The sequence below is a fragment of the Spinacia oleracea genome, chromosome 4 (assembly GCF_020520425.1).
Source record: "Spinacia oleracea cultivar Varoflay chromosome 4, BTI_SOV_V1, whole genome shotgun sequence".
In the NCBI taxonomy this organism is placed as follows: domain Eukaryota; kingdom Viridiplantae; phylum Streptophyta; class Magnoliopsida; order Caryophyllales; family Amaranthaceae; genus Spinacia; species Spinacia oleracea.
The window spans coordinates 121466838-121476652 of NC_079490.1; positions in this window are offsets into that span (position 1 = coordinate 121466838).

Sequence of the window (9815 nt, forward strand, 5' to 3'; positions counted from 1 at the left end):
AATTGAATCGGATTTGGAATATTTTAGAGGGATTTAAACCCGAGAGAAAGGAAATTGGATTTTGTACTATTTCAGGGGATTTTCAACCCATTGGAAGTGCTTTTTGAATTTTGTATTTGGGAGAAATTGAAAGCAAGGGTTTTTGAATTTTTAAAGTGAACTTGAAATTCGAATTCGATTTGGAACTTGAATTTGAAATTTGAAAAGAGGAGCTTTGTATAGAATATGAGGCTTTGAATTTGGAATTTTGAAGGATTAGAATTTTTGGACTTGAAAAGCCGGCATCAGGCTGCCATCGATTTTAGGCATTTGGAATTGGACTTGGAATTTTTGATTTTTGAAAAGGGATAGGAATTTGAAACTTGAAAGTCCGGCATTATGACGCCGTGGACTTGGAAACTTGAAGTGTTGAACATAGAATCGTGAGATTGAATTGAAAATCCGGCATTATGTCATCATGGATTGAGACTAGAGGTTTGGAACATTGAACTTGAAATTTGAAAGAATGAATTGAAGAACATGGACTTGGAAATTCGAACTTGAGGTTTGAATGGTTAAATTGAAAATTCGGCATTACGCCATCATGATTTTGCACACTTGAATTTTAGGTCTTGAGGTTTGAATGGTTAAATGGGCAATTATGGATTTAGAAATTTGAACTTGAAGTTTTGAAGTATGAATGGTAAAATGGACAATTATGGATTTAGGAATTTGAACTTGAGGTTATGAACATGGAATTATAGATCGGGCATTTCAACGCCGTTGGATTGGAACTTGAATTTTGGATTTGGAAATTAGATTAGAAAATTCGGCATTATGACGCCGTTGGATTGGAATTTGAATTTTGAATTTGGAATTTAAAATTTGGACTAGAGAATCCGACATTATGACGCCGTTGGATTGGAATTTGAATTTGGGGATTTGGAAATTGGAATTGGGACTAGAAAATACGACATTATGACGTTGTTGCATTGGGTTTTTTAATTTGGCATTTGCGCGTGAGGCGTGTTTGAGGGTTTTGAATCAAATGGAGTGGCACTCCTAAAAGACCCTAAATCAAAGATTTTAAGATGCATGAGGTTTGAGAACTTCCCCTACCATAATGTTTGATAATGTCTTGACAGATCAAGACATTGTGTAAAATTGATCTTCCAGAAACAAAAGCTCCATGAGTGTGAGTGATAATATCAGGGAGTATATCACTCAATTTGCTGCACAGAAGCTTAGAAATACATTTGTACAAAACAGAACAACATGAAATTGGCCTGAAATCTCCCACTGAAGCAGGTACTGTGACTTTGGGAACCAAAGTGATTGAAGTTACATTAACTTCCTTATGTATCTTGCCAGTAAAGAAAAAACCTGAGATAGTTGCACATATGTCAGTACTTACAATGGACCAGGTGGCTTTGAAAAATTGACTACTAAACCCATCCAACCCTGGTGCTTTGTTATTGGGAATAAAGATCATCACTCTCTTGATGTCACCCTCAGTGAAGGAGCAATGAAGGAGTTGTCTATGGCCATCAGTCAGTTTGTTTCCTTGATCAAAGATGATAGGCTACACCTGTCTTGGATCTATTGGTCATAACTGACCCAAAAAGAGAGTCATAAAACTAAGTAATAGCATTTTGAACCTCATTAGGTGTCTTAACCCATACCCCCTCACTAGTTTGGATTGAGTGGATCTGTTTAGTTTTCCTTCTTTGTTTGATACTTTGGTGAAACACTCTGCTATTCTCATCACCCAACTCCAATAACTGAACCTTTCATGTCTGATGAAGAAAGGATAAATAACACTCATGAGCAACTTTGGAAGCATGACCTACCACCTTTTCAGCAGTGGCTAAAGAACTATCACCAGGTTTCCTGTGCATTTCTTCCTTAATTTGTAGTAACTCTTTATGCAATCTCAAGCTTTCAGCCTCAATAGAGTTGAAACCTGTTTTGTTTAGAATTTTTAGCTCTTGTTTGATCCTTTTTAACTTCTGAACTACCCTGAACATATGGCAACCTGAAATATGAATACCCCAGTTACTTTCAACTAGTAGCATAAACTGAGCAGACTTCAACCACATGTTATAGAACCTAAAAGGTCTCTTTTGAGCATGCTGGTGGTAGCACTGTAAGACCATAGGGAAATAATCAAAACTTCATTCTGGTAGAAAGATAGCTTCAGCAGTGGGAAACATCCTAGCATCCCCTTCCCATCCTGTGTTAGCAAGTACTCTGTCAATCCTGGAGAAAATCCTAGCATCCCCTTCCTACTTATTAGTCCATGTGAAGTGTCTTCCCACTGTTTTGACTCATTGAGACCACAATATGTCATACAATTCCTCGTGTCTTGGATATCATGCAGCCTAACAGGTGCTCCCACCCTATCTTCAATTGCCATTAAAGCATTTAAATCTCCCATGATCGCCCAAGGGATGACCATGTTATCAGCAATAGTCCTTAACTGATTCCATAACCCAAATCTCTCTTTTCTCTCATTGAAAACATAGATAAAAGAAGCATAAAAACCCATTACTGAACTTTTATGAGGGACATTGCAATGACCAATTGACTGCTGACAACCAGAATATCAATATCATAGAATACATGATCCCATGCCACCACAATCCTACCATTCCTATGAGAACTAAGATTAGTAGTGAAACACCAGTTTGGACACACATTCAGGTACAAGGCCCCCATGTTAGCAGCCTTCACCCTTGTTTCTAGGAGACTAAATAGTTTGATCTGGTGAGTGAGAATCATTCTCCTCACCTCTACCTGTTTAGCTTGCCTATTTAGTCCCCTAACATTCCAACACAAAACACTATCCATTGGATCCAAGGAATTTCAACCCCCTATCCAATGGCTGCACCTCCACTATAGGTGAGTCAATATCACTCAATTCACTCTCCGAATCATCCTCAATAAGAAGGCCATGGAACTGGTTCTTGAAGGAAATATTGCCCTTGGTCCAAGTATGCATTTAATGTTAAGTCTAATAAATGCGGTTCAGTATTTAATTAACAAGTTAATAATTCAGTGAGATCAAGTGAGCTGAATGCCTAGCTAGAGGCTGCTTCAGTTCAAGTGGAATTAATGATATTAATCCACAGCTTACTCTTGACTGAACCCGTAGGGTCACACAAATAGTACGTAAACGGATCAAGTATTTAATGGCATTAAATACTCCATCTATGGATATTCGGAATCGGCGGATCTTGGTTTCAGTGGGAGCTGAGATCGTCAAAAGAAAGAAATGAATACTTCGGAAACGATGATATTGCCGGAAACGGAAATATGGATCGTATCGAAAATATAAATATTATCCAAGTCGTAGATGTTGCCGGAAACGGAAACATGGTACGTATCGGACAATATTACCGGAAATGCAAATATTACCGGAATCGGAAATATTACCGGAAACGGAAATATTACCGGAAACGGAAATATTGTCGGAATAGGAAATATTATCGGAATCGAAAAATAATTCCGGAAACGGAAATATTAAATATTTGTTCGAAACGGAAATTTATTCCGGAATCGGAAATGTTAAATATTGTTCGTATCGGAAATGAATTCCGGAATCGGGAATTTAATCTGAAGCGTATCGTACGAATTAGCATCGGACGAGGCTTGCTAGACGAAGGCCCAGCACGAAGCCAGGCCGTCGCCCAGCAAGCCAAGCGCAACAAACCACACGCCAAGCCTCGACCAGGCCCAGCGCAAGGCCAGGCCCAGCCAAGGCTTGTGGCGCGCGCGGAGCAATCGTGGGCTGCGACAATGGGCTGCGAGCAAGTGCAGCTCGCGTGGGCCGCGAGGCTTGCGCGGGCTGTGCTCATGCTCATGCTCGTGTACGGTTGTGTGCAGTACGAATCCTAAAGCTATTAGAATTTGTGATATGATTAAATCCTAATCCTAATAGATAAAGTTTATTTAATAGAGTCCTAGCAGGATTCTAATTAAACTAAATTAGTATTCTAATAGGATTATAAGTCCTTTTCCATAACTCTATAAATAGGTGCCTAGGGTCACAAATTTATACATGAAATTGAAGTATTCAAAGGTAAGATGTGGAAGCAAAAATCAGCCAAACACTTGCAACCATTTTAGCCGAAAATCCTAGGAACCTTAAGGGCGATTCTAGTTGGTCAAGCTTAAGGCGGATCCGGACGTGCTGTGGACTATCTACGGAAGGACGACACTTGGAGTCCTAAAGACTTGTTCTTGTTCGGTTCGGGCGCAGCTAGGGAGGGCACGCTACAAAGTGTATGCAACTAAATTATGCTAAATGATTATGTGTAAATAATATGTTTCCTGACATTAAGGTTTTTCCGCATGATTTATGTTTTGTCATATGTATCATAACCTAACAGTGGTATCAGAGCCTCTTATTATTTACATAATATAAATTGCATGACATGGTTAAATTTTACAAATTTGCAAAGAATTAAAAGGGGTGATTAATTTTCGTAATTGTTAATTAATTGCAAATTGCATTTATTTAATTATATGTATGCAGTTTTTCGGCAGTTTCTTCGTTACTCATCCAAATCGAGTGATTTTTGTGTCAATTCCGCATGTAAAAGGCATTCTAAAATTTTGACAAAAGTACTCTTTTTCGGCCTAACTATGACTTTTCGGAGGTTTTAGTTTTTCGAACGCAAAAGTTTGTAAATTTAAGATGTTAAATTGAATATTTGCGATTCTTGGTGATAAATCTTGAATTTTTGATTGACCTACTGTATATGTTTAACAAATTTGAATTCCTAGACTTGTTAATTATACAACCTAATTTGTAATTATGATTAATTTGTTGAAATTCGAATAATTTAGAATTGATTTAATTTTCATAATTAATTAATGATTTAATTAGGTATCCATGATTAAAAAATTTTCTGACCTAGATTTGAATCCATGTTAATCGGAAATTAATTGATTAATAAATTTTCGATTTTTCGCCCTAAAATTATGAAATTAATATGATTTATTAATTTGACGTTAATTTTAAATTAAAAATTTTAAATTTTTATGAAAACACTCATAAATGTTGCACGCACAAAGCAAAGGAAGCTACGTGTTACCCTTAAGGGGTGTTGTATAATGCGGGCACGCGACGACGAGCAATGGAGCTCGTCGCTCGTGCGGTACGAATGCAGCGAGCAACGAGCTATGCGGCACGCAAGGCTCTAGGCCTAGTCGTGCATGCTAGGCGATGGGCAAGGGCAGTGGGCACACAACGCTAAGCATGATGCGTGTGGGCAGCAGTCTGCTGTGCCACGACGCACCAAGCCTGTCGAAGGGTAGGCAGCCACGACACAACACCAAGCTGCGCGCAGCGTAACCCTCAAGGCTGCGTGTGTGCGTGGCGATGGGGCGTGTGTGCGATGTCGCTGTGCGAGCCATGGGCAACGATCAATGGCACGGGGCAATGGGCCTCGTAGCTCGATGGGGCTTGGGCGCAAGCCCAAGTGCCTCGTCTTGCAAACTATTGATGCGTTTCGTTTTAATTTTAAATTTTCAGTTCGGAAATAGTTTTAATTAATTTTAAAATTAATAATTTAAGTTGTTTTCTCAGATTTTAATTTTGAATATTATAATTATTATAAATTTTAATTTATACTAATTATTTTACTAAAATTAAACCTTGAATTAATTTAAATTTATTTAATTCAACTGAAAAATAAATTAAATAAATGGATTCGATTATAATTTTATATGAGATTTAAATTTTAATTAAACTTGTATGTTTCTGGTTAGACTAGAAATACATTTTTATGTTTAAAATTAGTAAAGCATATAAAGATATTGGTTTAAGTGGGAGCCTTTAGTCATAAACTCTTGATTAGGTCTACAAATCCTTTAAGGTTAAACAACTTGATTAGAATTAGTAAGGACTGAATAATTGGTAGATTATTGGTGCCCTTGATTAATTGCTGCAAATATTTATGTGATGCATAACGTGTTTTACTAACCATCTATGTGGGCCATTCATGATAATGAATGGGTGAATGGTATATATTGTATATGTACTGTTTTGCAGGTAATGAAGTGACTAGTATGGCCCAAATATGATAGAAAATATGGTCTGCGTACCATTAATTTGAATGTAATTGGTCTAATGCACCAAAGTTTGTTTTTCAATTCAAATATGGTTGGCGTACCATCAAATAGTTGTAATTAGTTTAATTATAGCTTATCCTATTTGAAAAAAATGGCGCCTCCCACGGTGAAATTCAAGACGGAGTTTCCAATCCATTTTCAAGACGGACTTTGAAGTTGAAGCTTCAAGATGAAGTCGGGCCATACTAGATAAGTTCCAAACTTTGAAAATTGAGTTAAAAGGTGCCATGCCAAAATAACACTTACTTGGATAACCTTTACATCAATCTAGTAATAGTTTTACGCTCAGCGAGGTGTTACTTATTGATCCTAAAGGGGTAAGGTACACAAATAATTGTGAGTACATGTTAGTTTTAGTAAAACTCAACGATATAAGTAAGGAGTCCTTTTATGTCGTGGCAAATTCGATAAGTTTTCCTAATAAGTTCTTAAACGTACCTATCAACCAAGAGTAGTTTCTAGACTATTAGCAAAAGGCTTTTGCTTACCTAAAATATTTTAGAATTGAGTCAAAATACATAATGTGCTTAATTCTTCAATGGTTTTAGGGTCTTAGAATCATTTTATTCACACCTGCCGGAATACATAACTCGAATAAAATGCTAATGACTTGTTTAAATTGCATGATTGCTTTAATTTTCAAGTTATTACTCATGATAAATGTTTAGACTTTGCATGCTTCAATGTATGTTTTAATTATTGTTTATAATTAAATATCTTGCACTGCAGTAAATCCTTTTAGAAAGGTAACAGTAAATTTCCTCGATTGGTAGTGAATCCAAGAACGATTCACGGAAATGAGAGAAAGTGAGCAATTTAAATGTACGTTTCTTATAGCGACTTTTATGGTTGTTTTCGAGTATCAAAGTCGAATAGAAAACCGATTGGTGCTTGTGAATTCAAAATACACTGTAGTTTTGAGATCATAAAGCATTGAGTTTAAACGCTCATCTTTACCAATGGTTAACAACCTAAAATCTTTTTTAATTTTTGAATGAGTCTAGACCCTAGACATTCGAATAGATCGATGCTTAGAGAACTTTAGAAGCTTCTGGTAAGATCATCTAGTTGAAACAAAATATTCAACATAAATGGTAAGAACTTTGTTACATTGGACATGTCTAAACAAAGTATAAAAGTCAACACTAGAGAATTCAATTCTTAAGGCTATTAGAAAAGGTACAAGAAATAAGAAAACAAAGGAACAAATAAAAGGAATTTACAATTCCGTTTCTACCTATAAGTTTATATTTAAAGAGAAGTGACCTAGCAATCAAACTTCCTTGGTATCATATACCGCTTGAGGTTCTTACTTCGATAATAACTCAAACAATGGAAGCTAGGATACACTAATGACCTACAAGTGGGAAGTGAAGCATGGAAATGCTACATTAGTTGTAGGGTCATCTAGTTTGTTTTAAGTCATTTCAAAGGCTGGAACCTAATGGCTATTTTGTTCCATAATCAGCATACCTAAATTTCTGCTTCAAACACAGAAAGACTCACATTCAAGAAAAACAAAAACAATGTTTGTTTGTTTATTTGAATGAAATGGTCATTTACGGGATGAGTCAATATGCTTGATTAAAACAAACAACTCTTTAACAATAAGAACTTTACTAGGTTTAAATCAATCTCTTGATTTGAGTTCCACAAATCTTTGGCATTGTTACTTAGACCATATCGACAAGCTAACATTCAAAGAGCTCTATTTTTATGGACTTTTGAAAGTTGGTTGATTTATAGATCAATTCAAGTCAAGCTAGTCTTACTTGTTGAAAGTAACAAAAGATATGAACTATTGTTAGAACACCTAGACAATAGAGTTAAAAGCTAAAGAAAGATTTTATGACTTTATTATTTCACATGGATTTGAGTGAATGTAGGTTTATTTACTCAAATGTGATATAAGTTGAATCTGTTTGGCTAGTTCAAAGATTCAGAAGTATAAAAATCCACATGGCAAGAAATCATAGAGATCTAGGTTAGATCATGACGATGATTACTTTAAGACCAAAAATGATCATCAATGATTGTGTATAGTAATTTTCACGATCTAGCTCCATAAGATATGGCATATCTAAGTTGGAATGATCGAAGTCAATAGTACTTGATTCGATCAATGATGATTCATAAAGACTTTTCCTATAATTTCTAAACAAAATGCTCAACTACCACTAAACTAAACCAAATTCGTCAAAGCTATTGAAAAGTAATTTCAGAATATCTTTTCGATAATATATATCTAGAGAGTTACCAAACTCAGTGGGAGCTTAGTGTTTGTTATTCGACTAACTAAGGCCCAAGTATAGATATATGTTTCATTGTGATTTATTCAAATGAGACACAAAGGTATTGTTTCTACCACAAATTTTGAGAACATAATGTTTGTTTGCTTGAAATAATGTCCTTTTGGAGATTCGTTTACAAAATGACAAGTGGGAGAAAATAGACCTCAAAAGTCTTCGAGGCGAACAACAAACATAAACGGACATTCCGGAGGCTTTTTGAATTCTTCAGAAAAGCCGAACACATATTCTTAAGGACTTTAGAAGTGGCTTTAAAGAATAGACATCTCTTAGAAGACTTTACAAGTGCTTCAAGGAGAACAGAATATTGAAAGGACTTTCAAAATGCCTGTTGATATTCTATTTGTTTGATGTTCTATACCCAAGTAGGCATAGAGTTCAAGTCACTGAAACTATGAGATTCTTCTATTAGATAGTGAAGAAACATAGAGTTCAGGTCAATGAAACTATGAGATTCTTCTATTAGATAGTAAAGAAACCTACAACTTGCAGTCAAACTATTATCATGTAGGTTAAGGAGTTTGTGACCTGTAAGAAAGCTATGACGAAACCCAGATTCCCTAAAATGGTTAGAAGCCATATATAGACTCAAATGTTTTAAATGGTTAGAGGCCATAAAACATACTCAATGTTTTGATGACAAAATTAAAATTTTGTTGATTTGCAAGAATAGTTTCACACCTATTGGTTGCAAGTTTTTTTTAAGGATAAAAACCATCAAACATGAAATTGTGTTCACACACAAAGCTAGATTAGTTGCTAAAGGTTACAAGCAAATTCACGGTGTGGATTATGTTGAAACCTCATGCAAAATCGTAATGCTTAAGTCTATAATTCAAGCAATGATTGCATATTGGTACATATGGCAATTAGATGAAAAAACGTATTCCTCAATCAAATGTTGGAAGAAAACTATGTACATGGCATGTCATAGGTTTTGTGGATCCAAATAATGCTTGAAATGAATGCTAGCTTATAAAATCTAAGTACAGATTTAAGCAAGCAATTGGGAATTGTAATTGTATTTTAGTGAAGCTAATAAGTATTTTAGTTTCATAAAATGTACATGATTCTTAAAGATATATAAGAAGTTTAGTGGGAGTACATAAAAACTTAATTGGTCCTATGTGTATCACACACATGTCTCTCTATTGTGAAATAACATTCAAATGCTAATAACTTAGGTTTGAAAATTATTCATTAATGACGGATCAAGGCGAAACTTAGTGCATACTGGGTATTAAGATCCATTCACAAAGATCTTATAATATTGTTCTGGATTAAGTAATGGCATTTACTAAAATCAAACACGAAAGACTCCATTGGAGATATTCGACCCATATGAATAAATCTAAGTAAAAGATGTTTGAACTATGTATAAGCATTTAC